Raw genomic sequence first — 24,785 nt, 5'->3', positions numbered from 1 at the left:
TCTTAATTTTTTTCAGAAAAATTAGTACGTACTAAAAAAAGCTGGCAAGACATTGTGGAATTATTCAGCCCCGATCCTGGTTTAAACTCTTTACGGCATGCACCACCTTTGCATCATCTAGAAAATCTTGAAGAAGTAGAAATTGACTGCCAGGTTTTCAAGTGGTGGTTGGTGCTGGGTAAGCTACCCCATCTAAAAGTTCTCACACTCAATAAATTCAATGTTAGAAAATGTGAATATTCTCATACGTTATGCGATTGCGCTGCCGATAATATAAAATTTTTAGTTGATGGTTTGCTTGAATTCAAAAATTTGGAGAAGCTTACGTTTAAAAATGCTTGGATGACAGAGAGAACAATGAAAGATATAGCAAAATTGACAAGTTTAAAAAGTTTATGTTTAATCAAAACCATACAAGAAGATGAACTGACACTCAATATGTTTAGTGATTTAGTTAACCTCGAAGAATTGCAAATTGGTAATTTAGTTTTGAACAAAATTTCATCTTGTAGATTCTTTCGCATGTGCGACAAATTGAAGTATTTACGAGTGTTCAGTTGTGATGAGCACATCCCGAAAATATTGAACTTTTTAACTAATATGTTAAGTAATAGAAATACGCAGGATAGAGAGGCTGTTAAGGTCGTCGTTTGTCAATCGTATTTTGACAGCATAGAAATTTACAGAATTGTAAGTATTTTAGAATATTGTAGTGCGATATGTAAATATAGTCAAAGTCAGAGTCGACTCTAAAGTTAGTAGTGGCTTTTTAACATGATTTTTCATACGATTGCTGTCAAAACAACTAACTAAATAATCAGTTTACTATACCTTTGACGGTGACTACTGATCATTTAAATATGATAATTTGAAAAATATGTATGCATAGTAAATTATAACGTTTGAAGAAATTTATTTGAATCGAGCATCATTTCTTTATGAAACACAAAATAATAAGCTGCAACTAGTTTTAAGTAGAATTGCGCCAAGTATTTATTTTAATTCTATTTTATTTACGAAAATTACTGGTCCATTTTTTTTTTTGCTTAGAGGAAATATTTTGAAAAGGGTACTTCCGTTTTTAAGCCATTGGCTCCAGAATGTAAGTGAAGTTTTTTAAATTTAAAAATCTTGTTTCTTAAAATTAGTTTCTGAATTTTTTATCGAAAATAATTAGGCAATCACAAGGTCTGCTCTTCGTCGTATGTGCCATGATGTAATTACAAAGGTGATGTCAACAACATAACCTCAATTTTTCGGTAGCTCTATTTTCCAGTATTTACTTACTTGTATTACAAAAGTGATAAATTTTGATTGCTTAATTGTTCTTAAAAATTTCCCAAAAAAAAAAAAAATAGTTTTCTGAAAATTTTTTTCTATATTCTTTTGGGGAACGCAAAGCTACGTTAATCTTTTTGGCTAAACAATTTTAGTAGCGGCTTATATAGTTATAATATTTCTAAACGTATAGTAAAATCTACTCCGATCGTAATAGAACTCAAAGGCGGTTCTGTATGATAGACAACCCTCTAAAATAAGTATGCCGAAATTTTAGTTTACATTTTTATTTGAAAATAATTTTTTATATTCTGTTTCTCTATCTCGCTTTCCTTTTTACATTTAATACTCATATCGTAAAAACATAATGTACGCCTACCCTTGATCCATATTTAGGTTAATATCCCGGAAATCGGTTGACATATCGAAATCAAAAATACTCTACACAAAAGCACTCATCAACAACTTCCATTTGATAGCCATATTGTACAAATCCATCCTAGAGTTACCCATGTCCAGTTTTTGATATATGTCTATCTCGAGACCCTAGTCACCCAGCAGTATTTTGATACCTGCTAACTAAACTTCAGAACATTATACATCCGAAGTCTCGCCATTAATTGTATATTCATATCGTGAAAAAACAATCTAGGGCTATCTCTGGCCTACATTTAAACTTATCCAGGTAGAGAAAAGATCTTTCAAACGAGGTACTAGGCCAGGTTTAGAAGATATCTGCAGGTGTATGAACACTTGCTCTCAAGACCCTAGGAATACAGCGGAATAAAATATAGCTTAAAATCTTTTCGCAGACCTGGCGAATCACATACGTACAAAATTTGCTAAAAATCGGTCCAATAGTTTCGGAGCCTCAAGACAAGCGAATAAATCTTTTCTTATTACAATATTAGTTCAGATTAAGATGTACTATGTAGTTTAAAAGAAATTTAAAATCATTTACATTGAAAAATTATTTGCAGTGCAACCAGTGGAGAGCTGTGAATAATACGTTTGATCTTGTCATAGTCGAAGACGAGATGCCATGGTTCGGCCGCATACTCGATACGGAAATGGAGATAAGCGAAATGGATTTTAATGAATTGTCATGGTTGAATAAAATTAATAACGGTTTATGCATGCTTTGGCATGGTTTCCTGAATATGTCTTAGAAAAGAAATTTAATATTGGTAAAACATGTAAAAACAAAAAAAATCAATAAAATCTAAATTAAATTTATGATAAGTCAGTTAGCGATGTCCCACCGCTATTGAGAAGTAAAAAAAAAATATTTCAACATTATGCTAGGTGGTGTATTCATAGTTTCATAGTCAAACATAAATAGATAGAGTGTGTTCGACCCCCTCTGCCAACTGTCGGCAATTGGTCTTACCAAGGGAGTTTAAATCGTTTTCCACCTGAGGGCCTATTCAGTAACTATGAGTTTTGAAATGTACATTTTTCTTTCATACAAATTATATGAAGAAAAAATGTACATTTTAAAACTCACAGTTACTGAATAGGGCCCCTGGTCCTTCCAGCGGAGTGGGGGCCGCCCTCTTCCTCTGTGCTTATGTATTTGTTAACGATCAGTTTAATCTTTCACAATTCTTTACATTTTTGTTTATACTCACGAGTAGTTATGAAATATATCAGTATTTTATTAGAGAAATTAAAACATATTGCCGGATGTGGATGCTATAGCAAACAACAGTGTTGTGCATATGCAACAGTCTACGCGTTCCAACGGGCAGTGATCCAGATCCCGATAAAAAATTTAAGATGCAAATGCAACACCAATGTAATCTATGTGAATCAGATTGTTGTTGTGCATGTACAATTTTTATCGTGATCTGGATCAGTCAGTGTCCATTGAAACGCAGGGGGTGTTGCAGTTCTGTGCCGTAATAACGCAGCAATAATTATTAGGTATTAGAGGAGATATACACTAGATTCGATTTTAAGTAAATATTTAGGAGGGTATTTATTTGGGCTCAATGCTGGTTTAACACTAGCTTAATATGGGTCTAAATTTCGTATTTCAAAAGTGATTGATAAGAAGATAAATTACAAAAAAGAAAAAACTTGCCGTATATTGGCGGGAAATGGCCAATGTTATGAATAATGAACCGTTTCAAATGCTCTCAGAGAGCAATAAGTTTCATGCATGGCGGAACCATACAGGTCAGGGCTTGAAATCAGCTGATTGGTACATCATTTAAGTCGGCCCAGTACGATTTTGACATCAGCGCATCGAATAATAAAAACAAAGTAAATGTAATTTTTATTTATGTTTGTATTTCGCCGCGCTGTTATTTCGGACTATAAGTTATAGAAATTTTCGTTTTCTACATGCGTAGAAACCGCCGATTTTGATCGTTTTCCACACGACGCCGCCGAATGTCAAAAATATCGGCGCGGCGTCGGCGGCGTCCAGCGCGTTACTATATTTTCTACTCGTTTAAGACTTTTTAGGCCATTTATTGTTCATGTCGAAAATTGGTCGGATATGGTCGAAAGTGGTATCAACGGATGCGCATCACTGCCAGTTATAAAAAACTAATTGCGAAATTTAACTCTTTCCACCTGTTGAAAAGTTATTTAAAAAACAGGCGTTTTCGATCTCAGCTTAACACGCACTTTGCATCACCCAATTCACCAAGTTATTAATGCCCCTATTACCGTTTACAACTTAACTCTGGTTGGGTTGAAATTTCGCAATTTAGTATTACAGATTACAAGTCAACCTGTCAAAAAAAATGTCGGTTGAGTTGTCTAGTTTAACAACTTTTTGTGGCATTACCGTTTACAACCTTGTGTTAGTGTAGTTGTCAAAGACGTCAAAATCTTACAACTTATTACTAGCAGTTGTCTCATACAATTTTGCAGTTGTTTTGAAAAAAGGTAACGTTTTACAAGGCGGTTTACCACCTAATTTTTAACAAACATTTTTAAAGCTGGTATCAAAAGACACGTTTCGACCTCCTATTTAAGAGTCTGAAAGCAAAAATTAAAAATTTAATTTCTGTCATATCATTTCGGTTCAATTTTGCATGTTGTTGTTGTATTTTGCCAGATTTTTTGTACACACTAATGCAGAAAGGCGTTGGACCCACCTAGGGTTATTTTTAAAAATCGCGGCCAAAGGAAAGAAACATGTTCTTTCCAAAAAAACTGTGGATGGGGCCTCATATTTCGGACCCTGTCTGGGCCATTTTGTGGTTTATGGAAATATTTTTCGACAGAAATAAAATTTTTAATTTCCGCTTCCGAATCCTAAAAACGGAGATCGACACGCGTCTTTTGATACCACCTTTAATAAGAGTTAGATAGTGCATGGGCTCATAAAACGTTACCAAAAAAAAAAACAAAAAAATTAAAGCTGGTAGTTTAACCTTTTCTAATCAAACAATAATCAACAATTTTGTAGACATTTATAGAAAAACAACGTTTAAACGAAATATTACATTGAATAACTTTTTGACTTTATGGAGCGACATTCCGAAGTTGGACGAGGCTGGCCGCAGTTCGGATGCAGCCAAAACAGGTGAAATTATGGGAACGTGAGTCCCATTAATTCTAATCACTACTCCTGGGAATCTTGTTTTAGAGTAAAATACAATTTTTGCTGTTTGGGTTTTAATCCACTTCGCACAAATATGCTCCTCAATAATATCTAAAACCAGTCCAACACCAAAATCATTTCCACAGCATATTTGATAGCTGCCGTCACCAAGAATCGGACGCGTATGCGGAAATGGTCCTTAATTTTATTTAGTAATGAGCAAAATGCTTCATTTCAAATCTGCAAAAATAACTTCATTAGAAGCTCATCATTTGTCACTTTAACATTTTCTTACTTGGTGCTTGGTAGTTCCAAGGGATTGGAATGATCACGCGAATGTTTTCCGTATTCGCGACATGTCAATCACCAACATTTTCGCCATTATAAAATAGATTTCACATAATATCCGTTTTGCTTTTAATAACAAAATCACTTTTGCAAATGCTTAAATTTCCGCCACAAATTGATCAGCTGTTCATTTATCTGTCAAATCATCACTTTCTGAAGTTGGCAACTCTATTCAACTTCAACTGAAATAGTTGTAATTCGTAATACCAAACAGGAGTTGAGTTGTCTTAAAGTTGAGTTGTTTTAATTACAACCTAACTAAATTGAGTTGTAAACGGCAATAGGGGCATAAAACAAAACACTAATAGAAAAGTTATATAATAAATTTATATGCCCAGTTTGCATATTTTTTTTTTTTCAAAAAATTAATAATGAACAATGAATTTAAATAAATAAATTGTCCTCAAGTTGTTATAAAAAGCAAAATACCCAAAAAAGGTGCCGTTAACATCTTTCAACTTAAAATCGGTCGACTTTCATTCTAAAATATCGGTTTGATTTAACAAAGAATATTGAAATCAATGTTGTGAACACAAACGTCTTCAAACTTTGGTCTACATTTTAAAAATTTTATCCAGGGTCTTTGTAAAATTTTAATTATGTAGATGCGCCGAGGATTAAACGATTTTCACCCATTACGCAATGACATCCAATTAGACTGCTTATGATTTCGAGGGCGGCATCCTTGGCCGAATAGTCACTCCCTAACGTTTAAAGGTGACAAAAGCATCCGTTGGAAAGTCTTCGGAGCTAGAGCTTCTAGGAAAGTTACGTCGACTGGTGTAGCTCTTAAAAACAGCCGAAAAAACTGGAGGCGCCCTGTGCCACGAGAGTCATGAGTATTAATAGACCATTAACAGCAACCGTAAGTAGCCTTTGTGCGTGACCACCAAGGAGCCACAAATGATTTAAAGAAATTGTGTTCGCGGCGATTATTGGGATATAACCCTAGGTGAAACTACGCTTTGCACGGGGTATACAGACAAAAGTGTGACTATTTTATGTATCTATTTCTTTTCAGCAGACGCAGCAGTGCCAATTCCAAAGACCGGGGCTAGGTTTGAAGCCTCTGTGGAGTAAGTGAACGAGGGACAATCCCTCCGCAAAGAGCTACTCCTAAAAACTTTTGAGCGTTCTGCGAAATCTTGAGGCAAAAACCCCGGATCTTTGCGAAATGGCCAACACGTTAATTTCCTTAAATACACACGAACAAAACCTTTCCTAAAATTATTTTTTTACATAAAAAAATCAAGCTTTTTAAAGTAAAAACACTAGCGTATGCCGGCGCGCCGCCCACGCCTCCGCCGCCGGTATATAATAGAGCTTACGCCGCCGCCGCCGATAAAGTGATCGGCGTAAACCTCTAATGCTTACTGAAGCTTCGTCTGTCAGTATTGTTACGAATACTAGCAAAACTAAGGGGTGCTGCTATCTCTAAGCCGATGCTAAACAGTGATATCATGCACATCCATAGATTAATCATTATGTATCGACATAAACGAAACAATAATTGCGTCTACACATATGTACCATGTATGTACGTATACGAGCAGCGGAGAATAAATGCGCAAACACATGCATATATCTTATCTGAATTGCTCACAAGAGAGGGCAATAATTTGTGCAAGTATTACTCAAATTAGAAGTTATAAACGCAGTTGTGGCTGGCGATTTTGTAGCTGAAACTAACTAGTAAGTTCTGGAATGGAAAAGCCTGGAAGTATGCAATGAGAAATCAAAAAGTATAAAAGGCTCGACAGTAGAGGCGAGGAGTGAGTTTCATTTGAGCTATCAATCAGTTTGGTTGTTAAGCAAGCTAGTTGCAAAGTATAAGTGTTATTGTGAAGTACTTTAATAAAGGCCATTTTTCCATTATTCAATATTGGAGTTATTTATTCAACAGTTTAGCGATACGAACGTTAGCAGAAGATTGCAAATAAGGGGAATTGCAGTAAAATCGTTACAGTATTGTTCATGGCGGAACCAAACAAGGTGGCATCATGGTGATATACCTACAAACATAAATTAAAGTTCCATATACTTTGTTTTTGTAATTCGACAGACTAATGTCAAAATCGGACTAATGACAAAAAGTACCAATCAGCTGATTTACAGCAGTAACCTGTTACTGGTTCCGCTGGTGTAGTTCAAGGAAAAAGTGTAAAAAAAGACAGCTGCTCTGCTAATTTCAAATGATTCATATGTCATTGCTAAAGGGAAGTTCTCAACAAATTCCCCAAACTACAGCATTCCCAGAAAACTGCGCACAAACGTTCAAAATTCCCCATAAGTGGGGAATTAACCACAAAACTGCTACGTTGCGCGCAATAAATAATAATTACGAAGGCACACTTATTCATTTCTACAGCAGAAACAAATACGATTCAACTAATGAGCGTATGAATTATAACACAATCAAATAGTTGTAAACTACCTCCAAAACTAATCCCATGCTTTCCAGGATTTGGTTAGGACTAGTCGTCCAAGCTCACCTCAAAATTCTGACTATAAATTAGGTAGTTTGGTGCTCTATTGCCGGGCATTCCCTGCAAAATAGCATGCTATTAATCCCTAGAAAGAGTGGTCTGCGATTGATCTCATTTGTCGATATTGGGGTATAATTGACTCCATCTAGCCCTTTTTGAGCACAGTTAGGATTAGTCAGTTTGAAATTTATGTAGCCAATTTTAAGAAACAATAAAAAAAAAATGGCAAAGAAATGGGTAAAATAGAATTGAAAGGAATTATTTAAGAAATATGCGAAGCTCTATACCGAGCCTAAATACTAGTACCACATATTCCATTAGTACCACATATTAAATTATTGGGATACAGTTATCAGGTGTGTCACGGAATTCAATTGTTGTCGGAATCGGATTTGAAAACAATAAAAATATTCGTCATGGATTTGGAAATTTTCGCTTTATGTTGAAACTCGATTTATAGACCAAAAAACAATTTACTTATTTTACCAAACCAAAGAGTTTTGAGTTCAATGCAGCAATATTCATTAGTTTCAAATCCGATTCCGACAACAATCGGATTCCATGACACCCTTGAATAAGTAATAATAAACAAATAAATCAATAAAATCTATTTGGCAGGTAACGTCTTTGGCCCTGTTATATTTATGCCCATATCACCAAGTCCAAATTTTTAAAATATTTTTGGATATGCAGTGGCTTGTTCAATTTTCATTTTAATCCGCTAGGGAAAATTGATATTTTTCCGTAGAATTTTTTTGAATTATGCTTATAATCTTAAACTTCAGTTGAAAGTTTAAAAAATTGCCTGTTAATCTTACGGCAAGTTTATCCCAGGGCAGCATGTTAACGTTAATTTTGTCAATAAATGAAAAAAGTGCATTATTGTTTCGTTTTTCAATAAAATAAAAAAGATAACGTCGAATTAATTGAGAATAATATTTAAATGTAAAAAACTATAGAACTATAAAAAATGAATGTACGTTGTAAGGTTCGTGAAAACGTCTGTGATGAACTATACGAGATATTTAACCCCATTTTATACACTTCTTTGCTTGCAGTTCGTACTGGAGTCAGTGATACAAACAGTAGGGAAGTTCAACCTTTAATTTAGGATGTAAGAAAACAAGTACAGATTTTAAATATTTTCTAAAATGTGCTTTATAAAACTATATTGGTTAGTTTCTTGTTAGTTGTCGCTATATAAAAGTATAGCCTTCTTTAAATCTGTTTTCACAACATTCATATTTTATTTCAGAAGATAAGCTATAACCTCAAAATTAAATTAAAGTTTTTAAAGTCTACTTATAAAAAAATGGTTTCAAAATGTTATATGGGGTCATGCGCTTACTTTACATACGGTTAAAGTCAAAAAATTCAGTTTATCCGAATTATCTAGAAGTCATCTAACGCAAGTATGCTGAAAGTTACTAAAAAAAGTCCAACATTGTATTTGTTCAATGGAACAAGAAAAATATTATGAAAAAAAAAAAAATGTTTTATTTCTATGTATGATAAAGATAAGTAGAGGAACTTCTGGGGACAAATTATCTTTGCCTGGAGGAAGATTTTTGAGCTACTTTAGGGATTTTTATTGGTTGGCAAGACTGAATGTGCTCTATAAATAGATATTCATATGTATATAGATACGTATGTCTGCACAAAACTTGTCCGGGGATGCATGCACAACATACCGTGAAATATCAACGTAACGTAACGAATTCTTCTGTACAACTACTATATTCCCACTGGTACGCACTAGGTTGAAACTTGTATCATTTATAAATGCAAATGGAGTGTCCAGAGTTAGAACAAAAGCTTCTTATTTTTTCCTGTTTTCGTCATCAGAGGACTGAGCTATGACCCTGATATTTATCCAGTTTGGTTGCGTATGCTAAAAAAAAAGCCAGTTAGCTGACGAAAAAGTTTTTGAATGAGTACTAATTATGAGATTGTTTGCAACTAGATGGTTTGACTGCAGGGTATATCTATATACATAAACCTGTAAAACTAGCGATGGAAAGGTAGTAAGAATCGTACCTTTTATTCAAACTTCTCTTAGGAAATCTTTAGACATATCAAATATTAGCCGTGTTTTTTAACACGCGTATATCCGTTTACGCTTAAACTTTATATTGACTGCTAAGAGACAAACTATAAATACACCTCTGAAATTGCTGCGCATAAATTTTGTCCTACTAAATTTCAATACGCATTATACTCAGATGTAACTGAAATATGTGTCTTTGTTTCACCCTGTACACTAATTCTATGTATTATATGTGTGTCCACAATTCATCGCAACTGATTCAGCTATATGTTATACCCTATGGCCATCAGAGCGTTGCGTCTCCGCTTTTCGGTACACCCTGTTGCTGTAGCTAGTTGTTTTACCACAGCCGCTAGATGGGTCTCCTAAGCATTATCTAAGCGAAGATAGGCGTTTTTTAACACGCGCAAACGAAACGTATACGCGCGTGTTAAAAAACACGGCTATTTATATTGACTGCTAAGAGACAAACTATAAATACACCTCTGAAATTGCTGCGCATAAATTTTGTCCTACTAAATTTCAATACGCATTATACTCAGATGTAACTGAAATATGTGTCTTTGTTTCACCCTGTACACTAATTCTATGTATTATATGTGTGTCCACAATTCATCGCAACTGATTCAGCTATATGTTATACCCTATGGCCATCAGAGCGTTGCGTTTCCGCTTTTCGGTACACCCTGTTGCTGTAGCTAGTTGTTTTACCACAGCCGCTAGATGGGTCTTCTAAGCATTATCTAAGCGAAGATAGGCGTTTTTTAACACGCGCAAACGAAACGTATACGCGCGTGTTAAAAAACACGGCTATTGTATTATTCGTTTGTTCGATCATAAAACACCATTGTTTGTTGAGACAACAGGAAAGTTATTGAGACCAGATGAACTGAATGTAGTTTCAACAACCCACCAACGGTTTTACAATAACTTCGTTTAAGAGAGTATTACAAGAAGTAATTAATTTCATATAGGGACTTTCCAGATAAAGCATATATGTATATACCTATACGTTAAAATGTTAGTCTATCGGGATAAATATGCAACTAATGGCGTTTTATTTTCAGTAATAAAGTGACCCTGTGGGTTCTTCTCAGCTCTCTCGTGAGTTTGTGTGTTCCTTGCACAAAGAATTTTCCACTGAATAAGAAAAGGGGACTGATTACACATTAATGGAGCTATTTTGCATAGCACCAGGTGACATAGTTCAAAAGTTAGAGTTTAAGAGTGCAAAATGGGGGTAAAATTTTTTCCAAACAGAAAACGCCATTAGAGTCGACTGAGTTAAAATAACCAGCTTTCACGAGTCTCTCAACCAGACAATACTTTTTTTTACTAACTACGGAATGTGACATTTTATGTCAACCAAAAGGTACATCAAATTAAGTAGGTACACTTTGAACGTTCGATTTTCCATCTTTGGTTAAATAACCAGTTTTCGTTAGCGCTGATTTTCTTTCAGTTGCATGTATCTATTGCATATGTTTATACGTAAGTACGTACGTGTTATTTTCTTTTGCTCATAACGGGGTGGATTTAACTTCTTCATTCATTCAAACATAACTAATATACGAGTGTATTTCATACATGATACTGTAATGTTTATACTTCGGCAATAGTTTTTGAAATGTTGGGTATAAAAGTAGAAATTTGGCTCAGTAAATCACATTCGGGGTTTCGTTTAGGATCAGTAGACATCTTCAGCACGCTGCTAAAGATTTTCGATTTAGTTTTATTAGGGTACCGTAATTTAGGCAAAATTCACAATTGCGTGAACGTAAGTATCTGCGTATAAACTTGATTTATTATCAAGTCTAATGTGTTTAATAATCGTTTCACGACCACCAAAAAAAAAAATATGTTTTAGGTAGGGAAAATATTTTCTCTTTCAGCTATATATATATACTATGTATATATAATGTATGTAGGGTCAATTGCTAAAAATTGTCTATACTGTAGTGCGTGGATGACGCAGTAAATTTTTTAAACAATTCACACATTTTAAAGCTGCATTCGTTAAGAGTGCTTCGCTGAGCGAAAATAACGACGCACTCGGTGAAGGTCCCTGCAAAAATCGCATGCATACATGGAGTGTACTCGCTATAGACCAACCGAGTGCTCCAAAATTCATACAAAAAATATGGTCCAATTAACATTGCGATGTCCTAGGGCTGGACCATATACTCCAGCTCCGCATTACATCAGAGTAATCCATGGAGTACCCAGTCCAATAAACATCTTGTAGTGATTACAATCGTTAAAAACGAGCAATGATCGGCTTACAATATGTTAGTGTAGAAACATGAGTTGGTCCATTGCTGCATTACAGTGGAGTATAAGGGTAAGTACTCCAGTGGACCACATGATCCAACGATTTTTGCAGGGAAACTTAGCAACACTTAACTTGACTCGGAAGTCTGTTGAATTTTGATTTTCTATGTAAGTTCTAAGTGACGTTTACATTTTGAGATGCCATTTGTTTTTTTTCCATTTCATTTTGACATTTTCTCATACAAATTGATATTTATTGATTATGATGCCAGATTGTATGCGCTAAGTGGAGTATAATCGTCGCTAAGTTGCCAAGTCAAGTCTATGCTAAGTATCAGTAAAGGGCCCTTTAGGTTTACAGTTAAAGTTTTTTTTTTTATAAAAAAAATGCTTTTAGCTTGAAACAGAATGCCCTGCCGCCGCGAAATTTACGCGACGATAGATTTATTTCTATCATCGCCGCTGGGCGATTACGACAAACATTCCAAGGGATGCTGCTGTTCAATTTTTTTATGTAATTCTTAATTTTACTGCCAAACACGTTCAAAAAAAATTTGGAGGGATATCGAAAGACAGTGTTTCGGTGTCATTATTAATAGACCGCCAAATATTGATTAATATTATCAAAAACTAAAAGGTAATTAGCACAAGCATTTGCTAAATTTTATTTTTTTTTATTTCAATACGCTCTTGTGAGTCACATATGACTCATTGGACAGGGAAGTTGTTAAAAAACCGCCAACAACTATTGATTAATATTATTAAAAGTTAAAAGTGGGTTTGCTTCGCTGAGCGAAATTAACGTCGCACTCCGTGAAGGTTAGATTTACAGTTAACGTTTTTTTTTATAATAAAAAATTCATTATAATGCTAGAGAAGGGTCAAATATCGATATTTTTGAGAAGTCCATAATATAATAGAGATGGGTAAATAGCTAAGTACGTTGGTACTAAGAAGCTTTTATGGTATCAAGAGTCATCTTAAAAAGGATATCCCATCAAATCCGCTTTATGTTTCCCTGACGTTTCATGAGTGTATGGGTCAATCTGAATCAGCTCATCCACCAATGGGATTTCGCAAAACCGACTTTACCGGTTTTTGAGCGCTTTTTTTTGTATCCATCGAAAAAGATTTTTTGTTTTAATTTGTCTTCTTACAGTTTGGGAAACATCAGTTATGAAATTTACGGGATTTTTTTTAATATCTTCCCTTTTATGCCCGTTTTTTCAGTGCAGATTTGACTAGAGGTTTAACCTTGCCTGTCACTTTGTTGGATAACATAAAATTGTGCTGCGCATCTCAGCTTAAGCGACCAAAGTGACGGGTTTTACTGTAGTTTAAACTGCAGTATCTTAGTGCCTAAGCCTGGGTATTGGCTCATTTATTGTGGATTTGACGCCAACGCCATTATGTTTATACAATGTTTATATGTTTAGGCTATGGTCATCACTATCACCTTATGGCTATGTCCCTAGTAATAACCGCTTAAGTAGAGAAGTACGTATACATATGTACACATGTATGTATGTACATATACATATTTATCTGCGCTTAAGCTGCAGTTACCCACGAACGTACGTACAAAAAACGTGTCAGCTGACACGACCTATCTTATGAATTTGCAATGTAAACGAAAACTCACCGACGTGCAACGCACGTTCGTACGTAGCCGGGAACGTAGAAATCAAAGCAATTTCGATTTTTTCCGTAAGAACGTGTCAGCAGATCGCTCTTTCACTAGACAGAGTTGCCTAGTAAGGTTAGGTTAGGTAGTAGTGGCGGCCCCATGGGCACACATAGGCCAGTATCAGTTGGACCGTTGTGGTACCACAGAAAGACACCATTGGCCCTCCTCTTCGAACAATTTCGAGGATTTGATAAAAGCTACCAAGTCCCTTATATAATGCTCCCAGACCTGGCGGAGATCGCCCAGGAAGGGAGCTCCCACACAGCGTTGTCTGGGGCCACTTAACGCCGGGCAGTTGCAGATGAGTTGCATCACCGTTTCCTCTACCTCGTCTTCTTTACAACTTCTGCAGCATCGTCGGAAGGGCACTCCTAAATTTTCCGCATGCCTTCCGATGAGGCAGTGCCCAGTCAGAACTCCTACCAGTGAGGAGATTTTGTCCCTGCTTAGGGTATAGACGTGACAGGATCTCTCAGTATCCCATTTAGGCCAAGATTGCTTTGATATTCTACATCCCGGGGTTAGTAGCCATCTTTCGTTGGCTTGACTGTAGGTATACTCTTTAAGCATTAGCTTGCAAGTGGCAAAGGGCATACCTAGGCTTTCTTTATCAGGAAGAATCTGTCTGGTCGTACCCTGCCTAGCAAGTTCGTTTGCAGCGCAGTTTCCCTCTTTTTCCCTGTGTCCCGGGACCCATGTGAGGTGTACACGGTTCTGTTGGGCCATCTCCTGAAGAGATCGGCGACAGTTTAGTGTCAATTCGGAGTTGAATGAATAGGAACCAAGGGATTTTATTGCCGCTTGGCTATGGCTGAAAATAAAGATTTCCTTGCCGGTCTTCTGTGTGCCTATTTGAGTCGCGGCGTCTATGATAGCTGCTACTTCTGCTTGGAAGACGCTGCAATGATCAGGTAGTCTGAAAGAAAGTTGGGAGCTGAGTCCTTTGAAAAGACGCTCCCTCCAACCCTACCGTCCAGCTTAGTGTGCTGCCATGACCTGTAGGCTTAGTGCTCCAGCTGGACGTTTCTCTTAACCGCAGTGCTGACGTTGTAGCTGCGCGGTATCCTGCTAGATCCAGAGGTAGGATGTCAAGAATTATTTCAAGAGCAGTGCTTGGCGTTGTTCTCAGAGCACCACTTATGTAGATCATACTAGATCTGTGCACTTTTTCTAGTAAGTTTCGGTTTGAAGGCTGTCCACCATACAACTACCCCGTATAGCAGTATGGGTCGGATAATCGATGTGTAGATCCATCTGCAAATATTGGGGGTAAGACCCCATTTATTGCCTATGGCTCTTTTACACGTGTATAAAGCGATATACGCTTTTTTCTGGCGCTGGATAATATTATCTTTCCAGTTCAACGTTTTGTCCAGGACGACGCCTAGGAATTTAGCCCTATCGACCAGATTAAGGCGCACTCCATTTAGTTCCGGTGGGGTATTTTGTACCGTTTGGTCTATAGGACAAGTTCCACCTTATCTGAATTGACGTCGAGTCCGCATCTGGAAGCCCACGAGGAAACCTCCCGCAGTGCTACTTGCATCAAGTCACACAAGGTTTCCGCCAAACCTGCCCCTATAAGCAATACCTAGGTCGTCCGCATATGCCACAACCTTGCTGCCACCCCAACGTGTGTCTCGTAATAGCGAGTTCACCGTTAGGTTCCATAAAAGCGGGGAAAGAACCCCGCCCTGAGGCTTGTGACATAGCGTATTATATCAGACTTCCCCATGGATGAAAGTATTTTCCTTCCCCTGAGTAGTTGATGGATTAGTCCCATGAGGGACGTTGTTACGCTCAGATCCGTCAAGGCGTTATTGAGTTGAAGGCTCATTCAATATCTAGGAAGGCCACTAGACAGAAATCTTTTTCGATCAAGGATGTTTCTATAGTAGAGACTAGGCTGTGCAGCGCAGTCTGTGGATTTGCCCTTGATGTAGGCATGTCGATAGCCAGATAAGAGCTTGCTATCAATAGTGGTCATGATGAAATCACTTTTGATCCTCTCTAGGGTCTTTAGCACAAAGGAAGAGAGACTAATCGGTTTATGAGAGGATTTACCAGCCTTAGGAATGCCTAGTAAACTTTTATGCGATAATTTTTGACCGTTTGTAGTTTTATGCAAAAACACCTAATTAAAGTTTGAAAAATTGTGAATATAATTCGAAATAATTATTTAAAAGTGCATATTATAAATATGTAATCTATTTATACTTATTTAATATTAGTTCCAGTCTTTTACAACATTAAAAATTAAAATAGAAAAAGTTGATGTTTGCATAAGCATGCCTTCAAATAGGTCAATGGCCACAATTTTGTCTTTGCCACTACTGACATAAATTTCGCTCAAATGTGTGTACGTACGGCAAACGTATACGTACGTTACACACGTCGGTGGGTAACTGCCGCTTTCGTTGTTAAATTTGTCAACTGAAATCCCATTGTATATCACCCCCATTTTCCAAGTGCATTAATTCATACTAGGGTCTACATATTGGCTATGTGGGTATGTGCAAATATTGCTCATTCTTCACCCCTACAATACGATGTACATAATATGTGTTAAACAAAAGCAGGGATGAGAAAAAATCAATAGAAATACCGTTTCTAGACTTAGACCCGATCTAACAGTCATATACGATCGATATACACATGTACATTAACCTGGGTCGATTTGTATGGACGAAAGTTAACCGATATCGCGCCATCGATTTTTCGATAGGATTTGGGCTTAGGAAAGAAAAGTTCCACTACGAATACCAAAAAAAAATAATTTTCTTGCCTGCAAAAAAAAAAATGGCGAAAGGGTAAATTTTTCGACCAAAACACTCCTCAAAGCCCTAAAAACATTTTTTTTCCAAAAAACTGTTATAAAAACGGTGTCGAAAAATTTACCCTTTCGCCATTTTTTTTTTTTGCAAGCTCGAAAATTCGATGCTGCGATATCGGTAATAAATCGACCCAGTCTAATGTACATACATATATATCAGGCATGTTCAGCTCAATTTAGATACAATATGACAAGGTAACTGAATAAGTACCTATGAAGAGTTTTTAAACGGTTTTATTTAGCTTGACTTGGCCGTTATGAACGAATTTTGTAATTAAAATTTAAGTAACTTCCCGATAAGCTACAAGCTTTAAACTTGGAATATAGTTCAGAACCCGATGACACTGCAATGGAGAATGGCCCATGGATCGAAATAAAATCGTATTTGTGGTCCGATTTGGCTCATAATCGGAACACATAATCATACATGAATAGAAAGCGACATATAAAAAAAATCGCTCCTAGGTGGCGCAGGTATCGAGATATTCAAAAAAATCGTATTTGTGCTCCCATTAGGCTCATATTTGGAGCACGTATTGCATACAAGAATAGAAAGCAACCTATGAAAAAAAATCGCCGCTAGGTGGCGCAAAAATCGAGATATTCAAAAAAATCGTATTTGTAGTCCGATTTGGTCCATATTTGGAACAAATATTACATACAGTCCGGTGAAAGTGACATCAAAATACTTTGGAGTTCGAGGAATTAAAACTGAGGTATGAATATTTGAATATTGTATATCTACATACATAAATACTTATAAAATAAGTAAGTAAGTTCGACTCCCACTCCCGGGAGAAAAGGCTTTGAAGAGATTTACAAGGTATAATCGAAACAGCTGCCGCCTTGTCCGTCCTGATGTCACGTTGTTTAAATTTTTCCCAAATTATTAAATAAATTATAAAATAAGATTTTTACCTTTTGGTGTCATTTAATAATAGTTTAAGCTCTAAGCCGTTAGTGCACACTCTTCCAATACTCGTATTTATATTATCAACTGATTTGAATTTCTTGTTCGAAGGTTTACCTGAAAGACACAAAAAAAGTTTAATACCAATTTCACATAGAGCATTAACGAGTTAATTAGTGGAGTTTTCTATATTAAAGCCCTTATTGAACTCAATTTTCCATACAAAATACATATTCTTGGTTGTGTTTCGGATATGATAATCAATAAAATAATTTTAGAAAAATGTTTAAGTTAAACGGTTTTATTTAAAACAATACTTACATGAAGTAATAATAATACTAAAAGCTAGAAAATAATTACGTAGGTCCTAGGCACTCGTCATCACACTCCTCATCAATCTAGGGCGTTGATCAGACAATTAAATAAAAGCGTTGGGCGCGGGAAATTTCTAAAAATGTGAGACCTTATTAAGGTCTAGTTGGTCTTACATATAACTATCAATAGAAATTTCACGCGTCCAACGCTTTTATTTAATTGACTGATCAACGCCCTTTTAGTATTGTAACGAATTTGCTGCAAATCCTCTTATTTGCCCCTTTTGCTAGGTTCGTATCGCTAAACTGTTGAATAAATAACTCCAATATTGAATAATGGAAAAATGGCCTTTATTAAAATGCTTCACAATAACACTCAAACTGTGCAACGAATAGCTTAATAACCAAACTGATAGCTCAAATGAAACTCCACTAATCAAAATAATACTGGTATTGCTCGCTAGATATCTTCTTAGTCGTAATTGCTGATCAACTCAAATCAAACTGAATTACTTCTTACTCGCCTGCACTGCTTTTATAGTTTACGCTGCATACTTCTAGGCTCTTCGATTTCCAGAAGTTACTAGTTGTTTCGGCTACAAAATCGCCAGCCACAACTACGTGCACAAATTATTGCCCTCTCTTGTGACCACTGAGATAAGATATATGCATGTGTTTGTGCATTGCCGCTCCGCTGCTCGTATACGTACATATGTGTAGACGCAATTATTTATTCGTTTATGTAGATACATAAAGATTGAATTATTGATGTGAATGTTTGTAGTTAACAGTCTCTCGCGCGCACATAGCCGTATAAGTAAATGCATCTGTGTGTGACATCTCTCTGGGCTGCCTTATATATGTGTATACTTGATTTGATTATTAACGTAAATACTGCTTAGCATCGCCTTAGTGATGGGATAACTTAGGGGTGGTAATATCCGTGACACTGCCCTCCACCTAAGTCTGATCGTCCCGATCAGACAAATCTCTCGATCTAAACGTTGCCAGCCTTTCTAAATGGACCACTTTCATTTTGGTTCGTGGTTTACCGATGGTTTGTATGCGGTACACTACATCGTTGATCCGTTTTACAACTTTGTATGGGCCTTCCCAATTACACTGCAATTTCGGGGACAAACCTTTTTTACGTTGTGGGTTGTATAACAGCACCAAATCTCCTTCCTGAAAACCTTCGGAATTAATTGCTTTATCGTATCTGGCTTTCATCTTGTCACTCATAATCTTTGTTCGTTGCCTTATCAGATCATGTATTTCTCTTAGCTCTTCTTCCAAATCACTAGTGGATTTCCTGACATTTCTCTCCGCATTGGCATCTATCCCAAACTTCAAATCAGCTGGCAGTCTAAGGTCATTGCCAAAAATTACTTTTGCAGGGGTTTGGCGCGTTGTCTCATGCACTGCTGATCGATAAGCCATCAAGAATAATGGTATGCGGGTATCCCATTCTTTATGGTACTTGTCTACTACTTTCCTTAAGTGCTCCTCCAATGTTCTATTGAATCGTTCTACCATACCATCGGATTGAGGATGCAATGCAGTTGTCCGTGTTTTTCGAATGCCCAATGACTTACACATTTCCTGGAACACAGCTGATTCGAAATTCCTGCCTTGGTCAGAATGTAACTCCATTGGTACACCATACCTTGCAACCCATTCGTTTTTAACCACTTCTGCTACTGTTTCTGCTTCTTGGTTTGGGATTGGGTATACCTCTGGCCATTTACTGAAATAATCCATAACCACCAGTACGTATTTGTTTCCGCGGTTACTAGTAGGAAATGGACCTGCGACATCCATGGCGATCCTTTCAAATGGCGCACCTGAGTTATATTGCTTCATCTGGCCATGACTTCGTGTTCTGGGCCCTTTCGCTCTGCTGCAAACCTCGCAGTTCGCAATCCACTCAGTGACCGACTGACGGCAACCAACCCAATAGAATCTCTGTTTAATCTTCTCGAGCGTCTTCGTGATTCCAAGATGACCTCCGCTTGGACCATTATGCAGCTCGCTGAGCACGTCAGGAATCCTCTTTCTGGGAACAACTATCAGTTTATTCTTGTATTTACCATCCTCACTCTCCCATACTCGATGAAGGCAACCGGATATCAATTCTAGACTGTTCCACTGTGCCCAATATGACTTCGCAATGGGACTCTCTGCTGACATCTCTTCTCTGTTTGGTCTTTCATTTCGTTCGAGCCCTTGCATAACACGTGACAGATCTGCATCTTCTAGCTGGCACTTTCTTAGCTGTTCCTTGTCCCATTCATCTGTACATGTTATATTCATTAGCCGGACATCTATAATGTCTTCTTTAGCCTCGGCTTTTGAACAGTGCTTGCATTCCAAACTACATGGTCTTCGTGACATTGCATCAGCATTTCCATGGGTACTACCTTTTCGATGCTCAATGGAAAAGTCGTAGCTTTGTAGTCGCTCGATCCACCGTGCCAATTGTCCTTCCGGATTACGGAACTGCAGAAGCCATTTCAACGCTGCGTGATCTGTCCTGACACGGAATCGCTGGCCGTAGAGGTATTTGTGAAAATGTTTGACGCACTCTACCAATGCCAACAGCTCTCTCCGCGTAACGCAGTAGTTCCTCTCTGGTTTTCCAATCGAACGGCTGTAATATGCAACTACCTTCTCCTGTCCATCGGCCAGTTGTGATAAAACGCCTCCTATAGCATATCCACTCGCATCTGTATCTAGAATAAATGTTGCTCCTGGAATCGGATATGCTAACATTGGGGCAGTGCACAAACGCTCCTTCAATGTTTGGAAAGCCACTTCTTGCTCCTTCTTCCATTCAAAAGCTTTGTTTTTTCTTGTAAGCTCATGGAGGCTATGGGCTACGCTGGAAAAATTTGGTACAAATCGGCGGTAATATGTGCACAGCCCAAGAAAACTTCTCAATTCATGTAGGTTCTGTGGTCTTGGCCAATCCTTTACAGCCTCTATTTTTTCGTTCGCAGTGCAGATGCCCTCTGTCGTTACCTTGTGACCCAAATAATTGACTTCCTTTTTAAACAGCGCACACTTTTTGGGACTTAACTTCAGACCAGCGCCAGCTATTCTCTGGAAAACTTCCTCCAAGTTCTTAAGATGTTCATCAAAGTTCTTGCCCAATACGATGATGTCGTCCAGGTACACCAAGCATGTTTTCCAATGTAGTCCTTTCAGTACCTGGTCCATGAGTCTCTCAAAAGTAGCTGGTGCATTACATAGTCCAAAGGGCATTACTGTAAATTGCCAAAGACCATCTCCGACGCTGAAGGCTGTTTTCTCTTTGTCTTCTTCCTTTACCTCCACTTGCCAGTAGCCGCTTTTCAAGTCCAGTGTGGAAAACCATTTCGTACCAGAGAGCGAGTCCAGAGTGTCGTCAATTCTTGGCAATGGGTAGCTATCCTTTTTCGTAACGTCATTCAACTTCCGGTAGTCCACGCAAAACCTCATTTTTCCATCCTTCTTCTTTACAAGTACTACCGGTGAGCTCCAGGGACTAGCTGATGGTTCGATGACGCCGCTGTCGCTCATTTCTTGTATAATTTGACTCACAACTTGCCGCTTCGCCAGTGGAACACTACGTGGAGCTTGACGGATCGGCCTCGCATCTCCAGTGTCAATTTGATGTTTCACAACGTTGGTGCGGCCTGGTTTAGAACCATCCTGGTCAAATATGTTCGCGTACTTTAGGAGCAGTTGTTTTGCCTTACTCTGATATGCTTCCTCTAGCCCCTGCGTCCATGCCGTGATGTCATTTGAAAGATTAGTATTACTGGCTGAAACGTGTTCCTGGAGCTGTTCACAGTTAATAATTACTTCAGCCTCTTGGCATTTTCCCAAAATAGCTCCTTTAGTCAGTTTGAGTGGTGAATTGAACTCATTGAGTACTCTTACCGGAACACGTCCATCTTGTTTTGTCATAGCCAGGGTTTTCCCTACAAGTATGTTCAGTGTTGATCTGTTTGCTGCTTCGACAACCCACAATTTGTTTGTCCCACAATCTCCATCAACCTTTGCCCAGATGACTGCTTCGGATTTTGGTGGTATTCGCTGACTCTCTTCCACCAGCACTCGTTTACTGCTGTAGCCTCTCTCGTAGCCGAAATTAAGTGGTACATCCATGTTCTTATATCGCATCGTCTTGCTTTGCATGTCGATCTTGATGCCCTGGTCGATTAAGAAGTCCACTCCAATTATGATTTCATCAACAATCTCTGCCACTATAAAATTGTGTACTACCGTGACGTTCCCAATTGCGACTTCACATGATACTTCTCCTAGAACCGTGCTGTCTTCTCCAGTGGCTGTACGCAATCTTGCTCCATGCAATGGTGTTATCTTCTTGTTGACTAAATCCGCTCGAATGATGGAATGAGATGCACCCGTATCTACAGTCAGTAAACGTTCCTTTCCATCCACATGTCCTCCGACAGTAAGATTGTTTGACCTTCTTCCAATTTGTGAGATAGAGATTATGGGGCATTCAATTGAGGGAGCCAGCTACCGCCCCTTGCGGCTGACTCGCTTTAGTTTAACGATTGAGTGGACTTGGAGATTTGCTCATCTCCTTCAGCTCTGCGTTTACGGCCACCCACATTGTTGGAGCTATTCGGACCGGTGCTGCAATGTCGTGCAATATGACCTGGGTTGCCGCACTTGAAACACTTAATAACTCCGGCATTTTTCTGTTGTGATCCCTTCAGTGCTTCCAAAATTGTGTCTACCCATTCTGGCCTTTCTACTTCTACACGATGAGCCTTATATGCTGGTTTACTTAATAGGGAGGCAGTTTCCTGAGTCAATGCATGTGATACCGTTTCAGCAAATGTGAGCTTTGGGTTTGCGTATGTAGCTCGCTTCGTTTCCACGTCCCGTATGCCATTTATAAAACTCTGGATTTTTACCCTCTCGGTGTATTCCACGGGTGCGTCCGCATTTGCGAGATGAGCCAACCTTTCAACATCCGAGGCAAACTCCTGCAAAGTCTCATTCGCTCTTTGGTGACGGTTTTGCAACTCAATTTGGAATATCTGTTTCCTATGCTCGCTTCCGTAACGTCTCTCGACAGCGGCCATCAATGCTTCATAGTTGTTCCGCTCTCCTTCGGGAATCGTCTGTAGGATTTCGGCTGCTGGCCCCTTCAATGCCACGAACAGTGCAGCAACTTTATCTTCAGCATTCCATTGGTTCACTGCTGCGGTCTTCTCAAACTGTAGCTTAAAGACCTGAAAAGGAACAGAACCGTCAAAAGATGGAGTTTTTACCTTTGTATTACTCGCTGAAGCAGCCGGCCGATTAAGTTGCAATTCCTGTATACGACCTCTCAACGCATCCACCTCTGCCTCGAATTTTTCTTCAAACTGCATTATTTTTTCGTCCATGCGCGCTTCGAGTTTTGATGATATACGCGCCTCTTGTGCTTCTAGTTGTACTGTTATGCGTGCCTCTTGTTCTTTCAGTTGGGTTGCCATATATGTCTTTTGTTCTTCCAGCTGTGATGACATATTTGTGGATATTTGTGATGATATTTCTGTTATACGTGCCTCTTGTGCTTCCATCTTGGATGTTAAAAGTGTCTCCTGCGATTCTAGTTGTGATGCCATATATGTCTTCTGTTCTTCCATCTTGGATGTTATACGGTTCTCCTGCGATTCTAGTTGTGATGCCATATATGTCTTCTGTTCTTCCATCTTGGATGTTATACGGTTCTCCTGCGATTCCATATATGTCTGCTGTTCTGCCAGTTGAGATGACACTGTCGATGTTTGAGCAGATATTGCAGCTAAAATCATGTTCAAATCTGTACTGGTAACCGTCTGCGGTGTTTCGTTCTTCTCTTCAATTTTTGTTGTCTCCTCGCCATCAAGATGAAAGACATGCTCTTCCACATCAATTCCTTCTGCTTCCATTGCTTCTCGTAGCCGTGCCTGAAGTTCGAGTTTAACGCCGCTTGTATTCAATCCACGGCTCTCCAACTCCTTCTTCAGTTGCGGGATCTTCAATTCACTTAACTTTGCCATGTCCTTGTTGTCCTCCGGAATTTATTCAACAATTCCTCTTCTGACACCAATTGTAACGAATTTGCTGCAAATCCTCTTATTTGCCCCTTTTGCTAGGTTCGTATCGCTAAACTGTTGAATAAATAACTCCAATATTGAATAATGGAAAAATGGCCTTTATTAAAATGCTTCACAATAACACTCAAACTGTGCAACGAATAGCTTAATAACCAAACTGATAGCTCAAATGAAACTCCACTAATCAAAATAATACTGGTATTGCTCGCTAGATATCTTCTTAGTCGTAATTGCTGATCAACTCAAATCAAACTGAATTACTTCTTACTCGCCTGCACTGCTTTTATAGTTTACGCTGCATACTTCTAGGCTCTTCGATTTCCAGAAGTTACTAGTTGTTTCGGCTACAAAATCGCCAGCCACAACTACGTGCACAAATTATTGCCCTCTCTTGTGACCACTGAGATAAGATATATGCATGTGTTTGTGCATTGCCGCTCCGCTGCTCGTATACGTACATATGTGTAGACGCAATTATTTATTCGTTTATGTAGATACATAAAGATTGAATTATTGATGTGAATGTTTGTAGTTAACAGTCTCTCGCGCGCACATAGCCGTATAAGTAAATGCATCTGTGTGTGACATCTCTCTGGGCTGCCTTATATATGTGTATACTTGATTTGATTATTAACGTAAATACTGCTTAGCATCGCCTTAGTGATGGGATAACTTAGGGGTGGTAATATCCGTGACAGTATTATTATTACTTAATGTAAGTATTGTTTTCAATAAAGCCGTTTAACTTAAAAGTTTGATTTAAATTATTTTATTTACATTATGCTTGAATTAGTGCCGCTGCTTAGTTACGTCTATCGACACAGACGAGATTTAGAGGAATCTCGGTGGATGTCGTTGACAACCTGCAGGTACTTGGTGTACCAAATACGGGTTTTACGCGTCGCCAGATCTCATTTGTTAAAATATATGCAATGCATATGC

At 38.0% G+C, this 24,785-nt stretch overlaps 1 protein-coding gene across 3 annotated transcripts in view; it reads right to left on the bottom strand.

Annotated features, from left to right (window-relative positions):
• Positions 1-24,785, bottom strand: part of LOC137249306 (uncharacterized) — a 768,906-nt gene that overhangs the window by 453,393 nt on the left and 290,728 nt on the right. For 2 of the 3 annotated variants that reach the window (XM_067780647.1, XM_067780651.1), the window contains exon 5: positions 17,431-17,539. The gene's annotated coding sequence lies outside the window, so the exon portion shown is untranslated. The remainder of the gene's footprint in view (positions 1-17,430; positions 17,540-24,785) is intronic. The other variant, XM_067780648.1, reaches the window with a different exon arrangement.

This window comes from Eurosta solidaginis, chromosome 4 (assembly GCF_040869045.1).
Source record: "Eurosta solidaginis isolate ZX-2024a chromosome 4, ASM4086904v1, whole genome shotgun sequence".
Taxonomy (NCBI): Eukaryota; Metazoa; Arthropoda; class Insecta; order Diptera; family Tephritidae; genus Eurosta; species Eurosta solidaginis.
Note: the sequence above shows the minus strand (reverse complement) of the source record. Positions and strands in the feature narration are given on the sequence as shown.